The 19,768-nt window shown below is 33.8% G+C and overlaps 1 protein-coding gene and 1 long non-coding RNA gene across 7 annotated transcripts in view; one reads left to right on the forward strand and one right to left on the reverse strand.

The window, feature by feature from the left end:
* The window catches only part of LOC111617795, a 44,316-nt gene extending 36,853 nt beyond the window's left edge, over positions 1 to 7,463 (reverse strand). The window contains exons 1-4 of one of the 6 annotated variants that reach the window (XR_002755481.1): positions 7,256 to 7,463; positions 5,967 to 6,078; positions 2,983 to 3,057; positions 2,858 to 2,889 (exon numbers count right to left, since the gene is read on the reverse strand). The gene's annotated coding sequence lies outside the window, so the exon portion shown is untranslated. Of the gene's footprint in view, positions 1 to 163; positions 3,058 to 3,137; positions 3,435 to 5,966; positions 6,079 to 7,255 lie in introns of those variants that run through there. The other 5 variants (XR_002755482.1, XM_023359096.1, XM_023359095.1 and 2 more) reach the window with 5 other exon arrangements.
* Positions 7,464 to 8,637: 1,174 nt separating this feature from the next.
* LOC111617805 lies at positions 8,638 to 10,326 on the forward strand. The gene is made up of 2 exons (XR_002755487.1): positions 8,638 to 8,885; positions 10,072 to 10,326. It is a non-coding gene; the product is annotated as an uncharacterized LOC111617805 (long non-coding RNA).
* Positions 10,327 to 19,768: the final 9,442 nt, after the last annotated feature.

Genomic DNA, 19,768 nt, shown 5'->3' on the forward strand with positions numbered 1-19,768 from the left:
AGAAAGTTGAGAACTTTTCCATCTCAGGGATAATACAGTGACATTTACGAATGATGCTTGAATTTAAAGATTGAGCATTTTTTTTACAGCTTCGAGAATTTTTACTTTACTTTTTATAATCGTTATGACCGTCGATTCCGGTAGATTGAACTTCTTTGCCAATTCATAAATGTTCATTTTTGTATCGGAGTCTTTAATAATGTTAACTTTACATTCCAAAAGATAAAAGTTTTTCTTTTCTTGTTTGATGCAGAAGAATCAGTTCTACTTCCTTTAGATGTGTGGTGGTGCCCACCATATATATATATGTTACTGTAAAAGCCCGTATACTGGTAAATCCTAGGTTTTACTTGTAAATCTTCGGATTTACCAACATGAGTTGGTAAATGTAAGGATTTTTATAAAGTGAGATAATTTTCCGGACTTTTACCATTAGAATTTGGTACATGCTAGGTTTTACTAAAGACAATTAGTAAATGTTGGTTTTGGAAATAAAACTATGAGCATTTTAATAATCATTTATTGCAACTATTATAAACTTACTAAGTCCTATTTATTAATAACTAGCGAAACAGTTTAAAAATACTTTTTTAACGTAACAAAAATTAAATTATCTTGTAAAAAATAATATAATAGCCTACCCGGCTAAGCTAATCAGTAATCACAGTACAGTATTTTTTCTAATCATTTGGTATTCATTGTTCATTTAATAAAAGTAAAAAAGGATTTTACTTGTTACAACATGAAGAGCTATCATGGCATTTAGAATTATAAAGTAATCCTGATGACTTGCAAGGGCACTTCTTCATTAGGCATATTTTTAAGCAGTTGCACTTCTTGAAACCTTGTCCTCCGGTTAAAGACAATTTTGCGACAACTTCTCGAAGACTCACTTCTTTACCTTTAATCTAACCCTGTCTGACTCATTTTCAACAATGCTTTCTTCCTTGTCCTGTTCGATTGCATTTTCGACGTCATTATTTTGTTCCATATTGTCATGCAAATGCAACAACTTCTCTAAATCTTCTTCAGATCTTATAACTCTAATCATATCACCAGGAATTGCTGAAGTTGCAAGGCCCATTTTCATTGGACAACCAAACATTGCTTCGTGGGGGGAACATTTGATTCCCTCGTGATATGCTCTATTTTTCATTGCCTGAATGAATCTTAAACCCTCTGACCACTTTGATAACTGATTGGTTTCCATCCACGTACTTAACATATTTTCTATGTCTTGATTAGCACGCTACGCTGATCCTTGACTTTGGCTATGTCTTGCGTTTCCATGTACGATTTTTACATCCGCCACATAGAACATAAACTCTCAATAACTTGGTTAGAGAATTCTCAACCATTATCGGAATGAAGTATGCTTGGCGCTCCAAAAGTGGTGAAAATATCCAAAAGATGGTATGCAACTTCTATGGTGCGTTTAGTTTGAAGCGCATGATAGATCACAGATTTGGTAAGATGGTCTTGGTAGACTAAAATAAATTTATAATTTCCATCTGGGGTAGTGTGTAGATCTATTAGATCAACCTAACAGCGTGAGTTCATTTCACTGTGAAGTATAGGTCTGACATAATGCCTTTTTTCAAAGTCTTCTGTTTCTTTTGGCAAGGTTGACATAGCTTCAAATATGTCATAGTAGCCTCAACTGTTACATTTTTATACTTGCGGTTACATTCCTTAAGCATCCGTGTCCTTCCATCGTGGCCAACAGCAACACGCGTTTCTTCGAGAATATTGAATAAGTTCTCGTAACAAATGTAATACCTTATTTCTCCATCCTCCTCCTTCATAGGTGCAATTAGTTTTTCTTCGCTGCTTATAGTCAAAATGTCGTAACGCTTTATACGTCTGTAATGAACAGCTTGTTTCTTTTTCATGTTCTTTGCAGCTTTTACTTCCTCCAAACACTGCGTATTTGTCTCTATTAAGTGAAAGTTATTATCTTTTTTGCTTGCAACGAGCTCGTCCATTATTTCATAAAATCTCTGTTTCATACTCATCTTGATTCATAAATAACTTTTAGACAACGAAATCTCAAACAAGATTAGAATTAACGTGCGTGTTCTAACGTGTCAAACGATGAAATGTGGCGAGCAAAGGCGGTAACGCGGTGCGGTGCAGAAAGCAGTGACTATTTTTTCAACATTTACCATGTCTCTGAGGTAAAACCTAAGATATACCGAGTAAATGCTGGTAAAAGTTCGAAATTAACGATGATCGCAGAACATTTCGGACTTTCACCACAAAGATTTGGTAAATCTTAGGTTTTACTGGAAGATCTTAGGATTTACCATAGTTCAAGCATTTACAGTAACATATATATATTTTTTTTCCTCCCTTCGCAAAAGCATAAATGTGGTGTTTCTTTCATACTAAAATATTATTTATGTGTATTACTAATAATGTTATGTCAATGTAATTATTCATGTGTTATAATATTTGTCTGTATTTTCTTTTTCTAATTTGTATTTCGGAATGTAACATGAGGGGGCACTAGGGGTGATTTGTATATAAGGAATGTAAAAGGAGCATGGGATACCTTTTTCTGTTCAAAGACTTATCAATAACAGGGAGAAAATGACAGACTGAGTGAAAAAAGAACGAGAAAGTTGAGAACTTGGACTAAAGACAACCAGTCTTATTGTATGTATAATTCCCCTATGACCCCGTTCTGGCTGTATTCCTAGTTTTAATATATGATTATCTTTTATTTAATAATAATATGTTAATATGACGATTTTTGTCTCTGTAATCCAAAATTATTCTTGGTAGACAAATCTCACAGCAATCTTATTGGCAAATTAAATTTATTTTATAAAGACTACATCAAATGCATTTCGGGCTGGTCTAATATTTTCCAGTCCCTCTTCAGTGCTAAAATAATAACAAAGAACGTAAAATGTTTAACTAAAACACGACATAGATGTAAATCTACACCAAAATTATAAATTTTGGAGAAAAACTTACAATAACCGCTGGTGGTAATTACAATGATATTTCCATTGGTAGGGGTGGTAAACTTTGCACATATTTGTAGGAATCCTAAAATTACAATTATCTTTTTTCGTACAAAACAATATAAGGCTAATACAAGTAATATCTTAAACAATACTTATACTTACAAGTTTAAGAAACTTTTCCATACACGTGTATAATAAACATACTAAAACCAACCAATTATTAAAATATTCTTTGACAAACAATTGTATAGATAATTCCAAAGCACTACAGATTTTTAACATGATTAGCATCCGTATACAATCAACACTTCACAACAGTAATCAAGTGATGACGTCTTAATACATAACTATTTATTTTATTCTAGCGCCATCTATCAGATTATACCAGCTATAATTTATTTCCATCCCTTTCGACTGATTTATTAAATTATTATTATTTTGTTTTCTAATTTCTATATGTTCTTTGAATTTTCTTATGTAAAATTTTTACATTGTTTCTATTAATATTACAATTATTACTATTGATGTGGTTAAACCATGGAGAATTATTATACTTAAGCCGAATGGCTGCTTCGTGTTCTTTAACTCTAGTTTCTAGTACACGCCCGGTTTTTCCTATATATACACACGGATTATGACAGTCACAAATTTATATATATTTTGATGATTATCTTTGTTCTTAGTGTCGTCTGTTTTTCTTTTTTTTATCCAAAACATGACACCCCACAGATGACATAGTAGAGTCTCTCAAGTCTCCATAGATATAACAAACACAGCACAAAATAAATAGCACAAAGTAAATTGTAGCTATATGTCTATTCCGCGTGGCACGTCCGAACATGTAAGCCGAACAATAGTGTGGGGGAGTGAGTAATCAACAGTTGCGTGGCGATCAAACAAAAGATGAATCGATGAGATTTGAAAATCGCGTAACTTCGGGTTTGCATAAGTCAGGGTAGCGTAAGTCGAGGTATTACTGTATTGAATCCCCAATTTTATCAGCAGAACCGTAGAATTCTGCTAATAAAATTTGAATTTCATGAAACAGAAGTTAGGAACCGTTGTGTTAGATCAATGATAATTTTGTCTAAAAATTTGTATTTTTTTTTCCTTACTCTTTGATTATCTCATCATTCCTCACAATAACAGATCTAGAATGGTCATCAGGGATAAATTTGTAAAAAACAAAATAAATTTGGTAAATAAATATTCACTTAGGTAGCTCTAATGACATCACCTCCATTATCTGGGTGCCGGTAGTTTTCACTACTTTTTTTAAGGGAAATTGATGTTTTACTTAATTATTTTTTACATAAATCACACCACCCCCACAATTGTTGACCCTTTGCATATTAATCTCCAAAGAACAGTTTTTAACATGTATCAGTCTACACACTATCCTCCATGCTTTGGATATAGATGTGTGCTTTGGTGCTTGATATCACTCACACTTCAGCACCCAGGTGGGGCAAACTATCCCTAAAACTATATAACATCAAGTACTCCACGAACACAGTCAAGTGGGCTACTCAAAGCTGGCACAGTCGCATGGGCTAAGTTGTTAAACACAATACTACCATTGGGGCTACTCTACCAATGCTTGTTCACAACTCCAAATGGTTAATTTCTCATCCATTACCTTTTTTAACATCACTACATAAATTTAGTCCTACTGTTACTTGTGATGGAGAGACGTATAAGTGACAATTGTGCATAAACAGTAAAGGTATCAACCAGTCACTCTCGGAACTTGGGTTCAAGCCCGACTTGATAACCTTAGGAATTCTACGTCAGCCTGTCATGGATACGGTTCCTTTCCTTATCGCCCAACTATAGAGGAGAAGGTGGTATTATGGAACACTGTGGGTATTATGGAACCACCCCATTTCGAACTGATAATAAAGGCGAACTGTAGCGAATTGTGGCTGAACTGAACTAGGCAGACATCCATAGCAAGGGGAAAACCTGTTTTACTTCAGTTAAACAGTTGTCCGTATTTAATCAGCAAATTTGTTTTTTTCAAAATTCACAAGTTTTGAATGCTAAGTGAATTTAATTATTTTTAAAATATAAATCGTGTAGTTGTAGGTTCACTGGTGCATATATTCCGTTCCGGAGACTTAGGGGTACATATTAATCTATGTGATGTTCACGTTTTTTAAATTTTGGTATTGACAGACATAAATTAATTCAAGATGGCAATGCGTGAAATACGGATCCCATTGGTGCTTTTACAGTAATATGGAACTCAACTCCTCCGAACTCTCTCTTTGCAAGCAGACATTCCTCCAGAGCAATTTGTGAAAAAGACACTAGGTAGAAAGTCAATTCTTCCTGAGAATATCGAAAAAGAGCTGCCAGAATATATATATTGTTGATAGAGGTCATATTTTTCTATTATAAAAGCATTTTTGCAATAAAATACATTGGAGTAAATAATTTGGTAATTATTTATCATTTTTTATCCTTTCCTATTTTTTTTGGCTACATTAAAGCATTTTTTTGAAAATATACAGTAAGGTTCCATATTACCACCCGATTTTCTCAGCCTACTTTCTGACTTTTTGTACAAAACCCTTCAAAAACCATACTTATAATTACACTAGCGAAATATCCAATTAGGAACATTTAGTTTACTAGTTACCAGTACTTTTCGCACAATAAATGTGGGTGTAGTTATGATATCTTGTTTACAATTCACTAAAATGTAATTGGGGTTCCATAATACCACCTTCTCTACTTGTTTCTCACAATCCCACATAATGTAAAAATACCAAAAGATTGGTTCATTTGACACTACCTTGTTGTGATATATCTGGGACATGAACATATCAGAAACATAATTATGGGCAATTATAGATGGATACATTTATCTCTCATATTTCCCCAATGCAAAATATAAATAAAACTAGTTAAAAATTAAAAAAATAAAATCGTCTTCTACTATATACAAAAAATATATTACATTGAAGTAAAAAATTAAAATCACACCTTTTTTTTCACTTGATATAAATCAAAATATTCGCTTTTCCTAAGTCATTTAACATACGGCAAACTGAATATCATCTTCCATCTTCTTTAAATTTAAAGAGAACAACGCCATCTTTATAATGTAAATAGAATTTATATTAAATATATATAATTTTTTGTTTGAAAATATTAACAATAATAGCGATCACAATAATAATTTATCGTTTTTGCGAGAAAAAATCTAAATATTAATATTGATTGAAAAATGTACAGTACAGTATTTGAATTGACGTTCGTAACATTTGCCGAGTACTCATACAGCTATGTAAATGAATAGTCGTGTGAGGCTCCGGAAGTGGTTCGGTGACTCCGAAAACAAATTTTTGATAATTGTAAATAAAAGAAGCAATCAGAACAACGAAATTACTTCATTTTTATAAAAGTATTAAAAATCACATATTAAAAAAATCTACTTAAAACGATATGCAAAAAAAACAATAAACTAAAATCTTTTCACATTTATAGAAGCATTATTATTTCATAAAACTTATGATATAAACTGCAAAACTATGCGAACACGTGACTTCAACGTCATTTCCGATTATTGAAATATATCACGTGACAATTTACGGTCCCAGGATTGTGCCTTTCCAAATGACTTTTGTAAGGAGCATCGAAATTCGATAACTGCAGTTTGCGGAATTTATACATCTCGATTAACAATGAGTCATATCCGATGCCGGGCTGCAATTTTTAATATAATATATATAATGCAATCTAACATAGTGATGTCACTTTTTCCAACTTCTCTCATGTTTTGCTAATTTCTCACTAATTATTTTTTAATATTTGTTCTCCAAACGTAATACTTCAATATTGAAACTCTAGATAATCGCTTTTGATAGTTGCTGATTCATATGTCGCCATCTAGCGAATAGAGAGACAAACAGACAGGCTTATCGTTACAGTTTTAATTACAGTACCTGTATATAGATTTTACGAATTCAACGAGAGGACTTTGTTTTCTATCTTCATAGACACTACAGTCAATATTTTAAAATTATTATTAGACTAGATAGAACGAGACAGCTTCAACAGCTTCGTTGTAACTGATACATCTACGCTGCAGTAATATCACACAAAAAATAAAACACTTTCTTGGGAGTTTCTAATCCAAACAAAACAATCAGATAAAACATTATCCGTTGAATCACGGACACTGGTCATAGAATAATGTCACGTAGTGGCTGTCCTATGAGTGGGCCTATGCTATGAGTAATAACAATGAAAATTATTATTATTAAACTTACCTTATTAAGTAATTATTAGTGTTGTTATTCTTTAGTGCAAGTAGTATCAGAAAATAAGAAAATTAAGCACAATAGGTTACATATTTTAGACAAATTAAAAGATCGGTTAGACTTAGAGCTGACACGTTGCGAACTCACCAATACCTTGATTGTCTGTCTGAAGGAATTTATGTATTACTTAAACCGAAACCGAAACCGGTCCCGTTTCCTCTATCGATCGTTTGTAAACACGCTAATCGATTCATGTGTACTGTACTTATCGCAGTAACCTGACAGTCGATTTAAATTTAACTATTATAGGTTTACAATTTCGATTAATAACTTTAGAAATATATTTTAATTATATGTCATTTGTTAATCAAATATCTAAACTCTTATTCGTTAAGATTATTTTATAATAGAATTATCATTTATATGTTAGGGACCGTCCATAAATTACGTCCGCATTTTTCTAGAAATTTTTACTTCCCTTCCCCACTGTCCCCGTATGTTCAAGTTTCCATAATCCTCCTCCCCTCTTCGGACGTCCAACAAAACTCGACTCCTCCTCAAAGTCTTTACCACTGTATGAATTATAAAATGTATAAACTACAAAATTTATGCTTTTCAAAAGACCATCAACAGCTGTGAAATCTATTTCCTGTTTTTATGATAATGCAACAGTAAAAAAATATAATTCAAATCTATTTTTATAAATTTGAATTATAGTTATCCTCATTTTTATTCTACAGAGTAATTCTAAACTCCATATTTAGATAAAGGTTTACCTTACTGTAGTAACCTAGTACTGATAGAATAATACAGTACTGTATATGCAAATAATATGTAACTGTGCATGCATGAATCCTTTCCTGCTAGTCATAACAAATGCATGTTAAAGTGTATATAAAAATTCTCCATAAAAAATTCACTTAAAAGGGACATACATTTGTGTTCCTTTTAGATGATAAGTGAATTTTGTATGGAGAATTTTTAATTGACCTTGCTGTATTATTAATGTGTTTAAGATCTTGGAAGCTGTAACACCAATGTGGGGACTTTTCAAATGAAATTATTTTTTTAATTACGATTATATAGAGCAATTTATTACTTCAATCAAGGTCGAGCGAGAACTTAACTACAGTAGTTAGTTACCTAATCCTACGTAATTGAAGGTGTGTGATATGCTTTATTATATTTATTTTTATTTTAAAGTAACAAAACTGATAAGTACTGCAGCACCATATGGACTCCGAAAGATACGCCTCTGCATCTATATAAAAAAAATAGAGATCGATGTACACATTTTAAAATCGAAACCGAAACTAGTTACGTTATTGGTGAATGTTAACTAACTCGGAACTCTGTAGGTGCTATCAGCAATTCAGCTAAGTAAACGAGAGCGTTTTATTGGTCAACGCTAACCAGATTTACTACATGTGACTATAATAAGAATTGTTTTAGTTTTGTGTTGCATGAATTTACTGATACGCGTATTGGATTTTGTGATGAACGAATATAGGAATTTTTTTTTAGATATTAAAAGCAATCAAAATAGAAGAGTTTGTGAGACATTTCGCCAAAAATTTATTTGCAAAGTGAATTTCTAACACATCATCTGTTCTTCAGATGACAAAAAGTACGTTGAAAGGTAAGTTTATATTATTATTTTTATTCAATTATTATTTTGCTTTGATTTATTATCATCATCATTACTTAACATTTTCAAATACAGTAATAGCCCGAACTTACGCGATAGGTGGGACCGAGCGATAACCGCGTAACTCGAATTCGCGTAAGTCGGGGTATAATTTCGCAATTTGTGTAAAATCCAAGTCGGATGTATGTAAGCTAATAAATGTTTTCGTTAATCTAATCTCGTGTTTTGATTCGTTCACGGTTACAAGAAATCACCACATAGAGTCTCTCAAGGCTCCGTAGATACAACAAACACAGAAATAGATACAATTTATTTTGTGTTATTTATGTGTCAATTCCGCGCGACATGTCTGAACATGTAAGCTGAACAATAGTGTGGGGGAGTGAGTAATCAAAAGTTGCGTGGCGCTCAAACAAAAGACGAATCGACGAGATTTGAAAATCGCGTAACTCCGGGTTCACGTAACTCGGGGTAGCGTAAGTCGAGGTATTACTGTATAGGCTACTGATGATTTTTTTCTTAATTACCGATAAAATTTGTAAACTTATATAATAGACATATATAAATTATCGGTAAATGTCTATCCTTTATACATGTATAAAGGATAGACATTTACCAAATTATCTATTAGGCCTATATTAATTTATATAATATAGGAACTTCTCGTCAATTCGAACTGGAATAGTTCGAAATCCCGGTAGTTTGTAACTTTACTTTTGTCCTGGACAGGGATATTAAGATTTACATGCTAAGGAATTCGGTTAGTTAGAAATATGGCTACTTCGAAATTCGAAGTGAAAATTCTGTTCTAATTGTGATATGCGTATATTAAGTCGTTCGTTTAGATCGAAATGCCTCCATGGTGTAATACAACAATACATCAAGAACAACTCTAATCTGGACAATATGGCTTTGCTTTTACAGTAACACGTTTTCGGGTATCACCTTATACATGGAATACCCTTTTCCTCTCTCTTAAACACTTGCATGCACAATGGAGAGCGACTGGAGTGAACGTTAGTAGCCGAATCACATGCCGAAGGTCGCACGACTTTCATTTCAATTACATCTCTAACAAAAAAACAATGACAAGAGCGTGAGAGAGGCTCATGTGGGATCTAGACGACTGGAATAACGTTCTCTATAGTGACGAATTTCTGTTTTGTCTCTCCTGTAGTGATCAAGGCCCACGTGTATGGAGAACTATCAAAGAGGCCTTCGAAAAGGACTGTATGAAGAAATCCGCGAAGTTTGCATCGTCCGTCATAATCTAGAGGTGCGTGAATGCTAACGGCGTAGGACAATTTGCATTCTTCGGGAACATGTCAATGCACAGATATATCAAGACATCTTAGAGACATTTATGATACCATCGGCAGAGGATTTAGTTGAGGAAACATTTCTATTTCAACAAGACGGGGCATTCTATACATGTAAACAGTATGTTAAAATAATATATAAAAAGAGTTTCAACGACTCACGACAGAAAAACAATCTTATAAACAGCAGCCAAATAGATCCTAAAGATAATAGATTCAAGATTTGTGTTTAAGTTTATAAAAAAAAAACATCTAAAGATAATTAATTATCTTTGGAATTTATGTTTATGAGTCGTTTTTCAATCAAATTTATCTGTTTATGTGATATTAAATATTATAAATTAAAATTAATACAGTATTAATTGGGCTGCAATTTGAAAAATTGTAGACATAAATTCCCACTCTCCTCCGTTTGTTCGCCCGCCTGTATTTCCTTAATCTCGAGAACGGAGACCAGATATGGAAACTTCAGGGGCATTAACTGTATACAAACTTCCGATGCAAACCGAAGTCATGTTATTTCAATTCAAAAATTTTCCTCCGAAAGGTGTTAGACAGATGACCGACACGACTGTATTGTTATTAATTTAAATAATCTTTCTATTATGAATATAAATAATATCTATTATCTATTATAAATAACTTTAATATATGTATTGTAAATTTTATCTTAATAAAAATAACGTATATGTGTGCATCATATTTTGTTTAATGAGGTATTATGAATGTACAACAAGGAATAAAATAAAACTATAATAATTATATGTAATTAATTTTGTATCTGCAACCTTATATAATAAAATGTAATATTTGCATACGACTTATCGTTATAGTTTGAGTGTATTGTACTGTACGTTGCAATGAACGATTACATGAATACTCAAGTGGCAAAACTTGCCATGGTTATACAGTTTTGTTACTTTCAAAATAATGTTATTTTTACTGATCAAACATCTTTCATCATTAGTTTCCAATGTTTAAGTTGAGAGTCATACAAGTCACACCAGATAGATGTGAGGCTCCGGAAGTAGGTCGAAATTCGCGCAAGATAATGTTTTAATTTCGTATAAAAAAAAGTGTTTTTTTATTATTATAATAATATATATTGTAAAAAGAAACCGTCTAACGCAAGGTGAATATATTATGTCCATATGAAGTCATATCTGTAGAAATTTCTGAGAAAAAACGAATTTCTCAGAAAGAAACAATAGATGAATTTGAGTACTTAGATCGAGCGTCTTCGATAGGAATCAAATTGTCAATCGGAGTTGACTCACCCCGCGATCTGGGCTCCGATCCCGTTACAATTTGTAACGAGGAGGGAGACCAATTAGAGAACGGGGGCAGATCGACATCGACCTATCGGAATGTTCGATCTGGGACTCAGAAAAACTTATAAAAATCGCGCAAAAATAGGATGTGACGTTCTTGGTTACTAAGTTCGGTGTGCTCCGCTTCTGGATTTTTCCTGCGGTTCGTCGTCCCGAAAGAAGTTTTCGCCATCCTGTCCCAGCAACTTTCGCCAAGGATAATCTACTGTGAGAATCACCCCTTCAAGTTGTGCTGTGCACCCCGGAGCCTACGTTTTCCTCATCATCTTCGCCAAAAGAAGAGAAGATCGTAAGATTGAACTTTGAACTGATTCACTCTGTGGATAGGCCTTACGCCGAAGAAAACAGTAGTTGTAAGAGAAATTTTTATATTTAATAAATAGTTTGCGATGGAAGACCTGTCTCAGTAAGTTTTTCCACTCCCACACGACAGTGCTGACCGCTCGACTGTCGCGACACTTTTTCCCCAATCGGCAAACCTCGCACTGGTGTCAGAAGTGGGATTTTTCTGATTGTTTTTGCAACATTTGCAAACAATTTCAGTCCCACAATAATTGTTGAGGCAGCCGAGAGAAAAGTGGGAAGGAACTATGGAAACAGAGACAGGCTCTCCAGCGCCAACTCGCGACTTAGGAGGCGGCTCGCTTAGCGCCCTTTCAGCCTTTAGTGGGATGATACCTACGTTCTCGGGAGACGTGGGGCGCGTAACAGATTTTTTTGATACGTTAGGAGAAGTCGCAGGATTAGCAGGTTGGACCCCTAAACAATGTTTAAGCATCGCTAAGTGTAAATTGACAGGGATAGCGAGAGATTTTGCGTGGCGCGACCTCCAAATGAAAGAAGTAACGGAGTACACAACCTTTAAACGCCTAATGATAACTAGGTTTGACCAAGAACCATATTCCATTAAGGTACAGAAATTCCACGCGTGTACGCAGCGCAAAGACGAAAGAGTTCAAGAATTCGCCGTTAGGTTACAAACGTTAGTTAGCGCGATAATCGTAGATCAAACCGGGACAAACGAGCAAGAGAATGCCGTTATCAAGCGGTGTCAGCAGAGAGAATTGGACGAGAAACTCCGCATTCAATTCTTGCACGGCTTAAATGAAAAAATGAAGCGCAACGTAATGACACATGATCCAGCTACATTTTCAGAAGCTTTAAAAATAGCGATAAGAGAGGAAACAATTGAACAATTGACTAGCAAACAGCGAAATTATATAGGAAACGTAGAGGAGTCGGCAGAGAATTCCCGAACTAAAGCTGACAAAACAAAACCCTGTAAGGAAGAGGCATTAGAAGCGAAAATTAACCAAATCGCTAAACAGATAGAAACTTTAGGGAAGAGATTAGACAATCGGTCCTCGACAGCCCAAACAACTAGTGCGCGAGGAGGAGAATTTAATCAAAATAGACGAATGACGACATCCGCGATGCGAGAGAGACAGGAAGTAGGAAACCCCAATACCTATTCGAGCTCTCCGCGCCGTTTTGGACAGCCCCAGCGCTCACAACAACCACGTTTTCCTACAAATAACCGACCGTCATTGAATTATTCCGTTCAGACCCCTTCGAGACGATACTCGGGATATAATTCACTTCCTTTTAGGTCAAATTACGAATGGGGACCGACAAATTATCGGCAATTTAATCCAAATTGGTTAGAAAGTGGAATTTATGCGTCGCCCCCACTACCCGATTGGTATAGAGGAAACACCGTTCCTCCACCCAATCGAGGGGAGTGGAGAGTAAACCCTAACGCTCCAGAATGGCGGGTTCCTGGTATAAATAATCCCTTTTCATCGCGATATCGGGAACAAATGCCTTTTTATCGAGAACAGTATAGACAGATGGGACCCAAAGACGATCAGGACTTTGAATATTTGCCTTTTAACCCGNATATTCATTAGGCGAGGAATTTTTCAAGAAGATTCCTTGAGTCCTCTCTGGTTCTGCCTAGCCCTGAACCTATTATCCAACATGTTAAACAACACACATTATGGCTACAATATCAGACATGAAAAAACAACACAGTTTACACTGTCACATCTCATGTACCTGGACGACATAAAACTTTATGCATCCACACAAAAACAACTTCATCAACTCCTACAAATCACACATTCATACACAAAGGACATACAAATGGAGTTTGGCTTAGACAAATGCAAAAAACTTCACATAGAAAAAGGAATCCTGAAGAAAGAAGATTTTGCACTTGCAAATGGAGACGTTATTGAATCCATGGAAGAGGGCGAGTTCTACAAGTATTTAGGATTCCAACAGGCCAAACTAACGGAACATACAAAAATAAAGCAAAGATTAATTAAAGAATACCAAAGTAGGTTAAATGCCATTCTCAAAACACAGCTAAATGCAAAACACACAGTTAAAGCAATAAACACATATGTCATCCCAGTACTCACATACTCTTTTGGAGTTATACATTGGACTCACACAGATCTCGAGCAACTTCAAAGGAAAACAAGAACAACACTTACTAAGCATAAACAACATCATCCTAAATCTGCCACAGAAAAATTAACCATTCCACATAAAGATGGCGGACGTGGCCTGATTGACATAGTTAACCTTCACTACAAACAAATACAGTCACTGCGAGAGTTTTTCTACAGGAAACAACAAACACAATTACATAAAGCAGTAACTCTAGCAGACTCAAATAGCACACCATTAAACTTACACTTCACATCATACAGACATGATACAACACACAAAAAACATAGACACCATTAAGCAATTGTGGACTCGAAAGGCACTCCATGGCAGGCATCCGTATGACCTGGCCCAGGATTTTGTTGACAAAACTGCATCAAACAGCTGGTTAGATTGGGGATGCCTGTTTGGGGAGACGGAAGGATTCATGATTGCCATACAGGATCAGGTCATAAATACTAAAAACTACAGAAAACACATACTCAAAGATACAACACTCACAAATGACACATGCAGAAAATGCCACATCATGCCAGAAACTATACAACACCTTACTTCTGGTTGCAAGCTCTTGGCACAGACAGATTACTTACACAGACGTAATCAAGTAGCAAATATAATACACCAAGAGCTTGCAAACAAACACAAATTATTAGACAACCATGAACCATACTACAGATACATTCCACAGACAGTATTGGAAAACAACACACATAAAATGTACTATGACAGAGCCATAATCACAGATAAAACAATTTACAACAGACCGGACATCACACTCATTGACAAACACAATAAAATCACATACATTATAGACATAGCCATTCCAAACACTCACAATGTACAAGACACATGCACTGAAAAAATTAGCAAATACACAGAACTTGCCCAGGAAATAAGGCATGTGTGGAGGATGGATAGGGTGCTTATTGTACCTGTTCTCTCCTGTACTGGTGTGATGCTACACAAAAGCCTGGGAACATTAAAATTGAATAGAAATACATACATCACACTACAGAAGACCACTATATTGAATAAATGCCATATTGTTAAGAAATTCCTAATTACTGACACTGATTCCTGAATACTGACACACACATTTAATTTTAATTTTTTTTTTCGTTGCTATGCCTTAACTGTGGTCCGGCATAGTATACAGCCACCGGTGTGTACCAAGTATAACCCACTAAACCCAACATAGTAATATCCTAGCAATGACCTTCAACACAAAGAGTTCTTTGTATGCATGTTATCTTATAGAGCATTACCACTTCCATAGCATATAATTAAAAGTTTCTCTATGAAAAATATGGATTTAATATTCCTGTTAAAATTACTAAATCCAAATGATTTCCTAAAATGATTAAAGCAAAATGATCTAAATGATATATAACTGTCAGGTTTTAGAAAGTTGATTTCTATTAAAATCACACTGCAATTGACCAAAAATGATAATGATGAGCTTGTTGATCACACCTGTTTTATTCTAAATGTCTACTGTCGAATTTGGGATGAGCAGCTTCTTAGTGCAGTATTCATTTGTGGCCTGAATAGTGACTGATATCTAAACATGACAATGGAAGAAAGGCTATGGCAAACAACTATGGCAGATTTGGTACCAGCACAATGATGTGTCATCTCATTACCAGACATATGTGCATCGATGGCTTGCAGAGCAGTTTGGAACTGTTAGGACAACATGGTCCTGTTCCATGGCCATCACATTTCTCAGACTTGATGCATCTGGATTTTTTCCTGTGAGGTCAATTAAAAGCATCAATGTATATATGATATGTACTCATCAGCAATGCATGATGTTGGGAAACTGGTTAGAGACATACAAGAGGCCTGTGGAATGCTAACACCAGGAATGCTATGCTCAACTGTTTACCTCTTTGTGTTAGAAATGAAAGCAGTCATCTTGAACATGTTCTTATTTAGAACATGTTCAAGATGACTGAAATCATCTTAAATTGAAGGGAATCAATTTAAGATGATTTAGCATAACATACAAATAATCTCTGACTGTAAAGGTTAAAGATAACTTTGCAGAAATTGATACAAAAAAGTAAGACAAAATATGATTGATTGATATGAGAAATTGATAAAAAAAATGAAAGCAGTCATCTTGAACATCTTCTCATATCAATCAATCATATTTTGTCTTACTTTTTTGTATCAATTTCTGCAAAGTTATCTTTAACCTTTACAGTCAGAGATTATTTGTATGTTATGCTAAATCATCTTAAATTGATTCCCTTCAATTATTTTAGTATTGGAACAAGCATGCACTATATTGTAAGCTTGTCAAATTGGGGGATTATTTTTTTCCCCCTTTTCATTGGGATAGTCTAAGGTCTTTGCATTTTGGGATTGGGTTTTGGAGGCAGAAAAAGACAAATTTTTTTACAAAGAAACCGTTTATTTTTTGAGATCATGCCTACAAATGATTGACAAGGTCCCTGACTTCGCTGTCCCATCGACTGGAAGTCTCTAGATGTTTTCTTTTCATCTTACAGTGGTGGAGCCCTGGAGTATTAGCAAGTTTGAGTTAGCCCCGGAGAAGAAAAGATGGACTGGATATTGGAGGGTAGGGCACTCAGTAGTGGAAGCATGGAGAGAAGAGTGTGATGGCCAAAAAGGGGTATTCTCCAGAGGAAGGCATGTTGTCCTTGACAGCAGAGGTTTTATAAGTTTTTTGGGATTGTTTCATTACTAATTGGTTGGGCTTTCCCTTCCCTGTTCCCTTATTGATCTCTTACTAGTCTCTAGGTGAAAATTAAGACCAGTTTAGGTCGCGAGAAAGGTCTGTCCGTGATGGTTTATTTGACAGCATCTTCTCGACTCTGATCACACTTTATTGATGACTAAGACACCAATGCTCATTTTTACATTTTTGTTTTGTTTTACCTAAATGTGTCTTAAGTTTTAAATAATTCCCCTTTAAATTTCCTTTTATTCTATAAATTTTGTTTTTCCTTCTATTGTTTTTGAGTGACAATGTCAAAGTCTGGTATCACTGACACAACACTTATATAACTTATTTTCTCGTTGGTTTAACTTAATAAATTTTACATTTTCCCTTTTTTTTGACATATTTCCAGGGCCTCACAATATGCACAAATTCATGCACTGCTGTAAAGATCTCTCTTGTCCCTGGATAGATGTTTAAGTAAACTCCATATTTACTTCATCATAGTCGAAACCTTTTCATTGAGAGTATTCTCTTATAACAAGTGTTGTTTTGTTTAAGTCAATATCTCCTGATTCATTTCTTTTAATGTTAAATACTCATTTAGTATCAATGACTCTTTTCCAGAGAATGTCTTGTTAAGGACTAAGTATTGTTTTTTTCCTCTGAATCAAGTTCCTCATAAATAGCATCATCAGGAAATGGTAGTTTAATAAACATTAAAGTTCATTAAACTTTTATTTTCTTTAACATTGACTTAAGTGAACATTTATCATCATCTCAAAGTGTTCCAGAACATTTGACATAGTTATTGGTCTTTCATGGTGTGCATATTAAAATCATGTACCTATTATAAATACATTGGTTTAACATTAAACTGCTATTATATGGATAATTTTTATTTTATTATTTTTAGTTTTTATGATTGTCTATTTTGTATTTAATTTTCACATCTCTATACTCTGTTTTGTCACAACTGCTGATTGTTTGAATTTAAATCTTAATTGTACATTTTCATATATATTCTTTATTGTATGTTTCTTCAAATGCTATTGTGTTTGAACTCAGCTACTTAACTGTCCAAGAAAACCACTCTAATTTCAAAAATTTACATCTGAAGACAATTTTCTTATCAAAAGTGCTTGCTTGTTTGTGTAATGTTGTTAAAATTTTATTTTAAACATAGAAGGCTGAGTAATTCTTTCAGTTAGCCTTTCTGATGTAAGTGTAATTGGTTTCTTTGTTTCATTTAATTTTTATAATTTTATTAATTGAATATAAGTACTTATATTTACTAATGGTGTGATGCTACACAAAAGCCTGGGAACATTAAAATTGAATAGAAATACATACATCACACTACAGAAGACCACTATATTGAATAAATGCCATATTGTTAAGAAATTCCTAATTACTGACACTGATTCCTGAATACTGACACACACATTTAATTTTAATTTTTTTTTTCGTTGCTATGCCTTAACTGTGGTCCGGCATAGTATACAGCCACCGGTGTGTACCAAGTATAACCCACTAAACCCAACATAGTAATATCCTAGCAATGACCTTCAACACAAAGAGTTCTTTGTATGCATGTTATCTTATAGAGCATTACCACTTCCATAGCATATAATTAAAAGTTTCTCTATGAAAAATATGGATTTAATATTCCTGTTAAAATTACTAAATCCAAATGATTTCCTAAAATGATTAAAGCAAAATGATCTAAATGATATATAACTGTCAGGTTTTAGAAAGTTGATTTCTATTAAAATCACACTGCAATTGACCAAAAATGATAATGATGAGCTTGTTGATCACACCTGTTTTATTCTAAATGTCTACTGTCGAATTTGGGATGAGCAGCTTCTTAGTGCAGTATTCATTTGTGGCCTGAATAGTGACTGATATCTAAACATGACAATGGAAGAAAGGCTATGGCAAACAACTATGGCAGATTTGGTACCAGCACAATGATGTGTCATCTCATTACCAGACATATGTGCATCGATGGCTTGCAGAGCAGTTTGGAACTGTTAGGACAACATGGTCCTGTTCCATGGCCATCACATTTCTCAGACTTGATGCATCTGGATTTTTTCCTGTGAGGTCAATTAAAAGCATCAATGTATATATGATATGTACTCATCAGCAATGCATGATGTTGGGAAACTGGTTAGAGACATACAAGAGGCCTGTGGAATGCTAACACCAGGAATGCTATGCTCAACTGTTTACCTCTTTGTGTTAGAAATGAAAGCAGTCATCTTGAACATGTTCTTATTTAGAACATGTTCAAGATGACTGAAATCATCTTAAATTGAAGGGAATCAATTTAAGATGATTTAGCATAACATACAAATAATCTCTGACTGTAAAGGTTAAAGATAACTTTGCAGAAATTGATACAAAAAAGTAAGACAAAATATGATTGATTGATATGAGAAATTGATAAAAAAAATGAAAGCAGTCATCTTGAACATCTTCTCATATCAATCAATCATATTTTGTCTTNGGATTATGTTCATATTAATTACTACAATGTTTATGCTGATTTCACATTAACTGCTTTTTGAAATGATTAAATTCTGAAAATAATTTAACATAAAGCTAATTACATAAGTTTTTATCAAAATAATAGCTTCATTGTACAGTACATATAGAATATGTTTTATTCTTTTTCATTTGTGCACTTGTAGTTGAATATTTTAAAAATGATATTAATTTAAATGAGATATACTATATTAATAATTCTATTTTATGGAGAAAATTACTTAATAGTTTCTTACTTTTAGTTAAATTTAATTAATTCAGTAACAAACAAATTAAATAAAATTGATTAGGTTTAAATAAAAATAATTCAAATTTATAATATTCAATAAGAAAAATGTTTTTAACTATGTGAAATAATCATGAATTGAGATTGTATAAGTTGGTGCAAAAGTTTGAATTATCTTAACCTAAGATGGGATGACACAAGGGGCCTCTTAGGCCCCTTGTGCATCCCACATGAGATTATTTTAGAAGTCTGATTTCTTAAAAGAAAAAAACAATTTGAATTTAAAAAAGAAGAAT

The sequence above is a fragment of the Centruroides sculpturatus genome, unplaced genomic scaffold (genome assembly GCF_000671375.1).
Source record: "Centruroides sculpturatus isolate CEXI.00-Female unplaced genomic scaffold, Cexi_2.0 scaffold277, whole genome shotgun sequence".
Lineage (NCBI taxonomy): Eukaryota > Metazoa > Arthropoda > Arachnida > Scorpiones > Buthidae > Centruroides > Centruroides sculpturatus.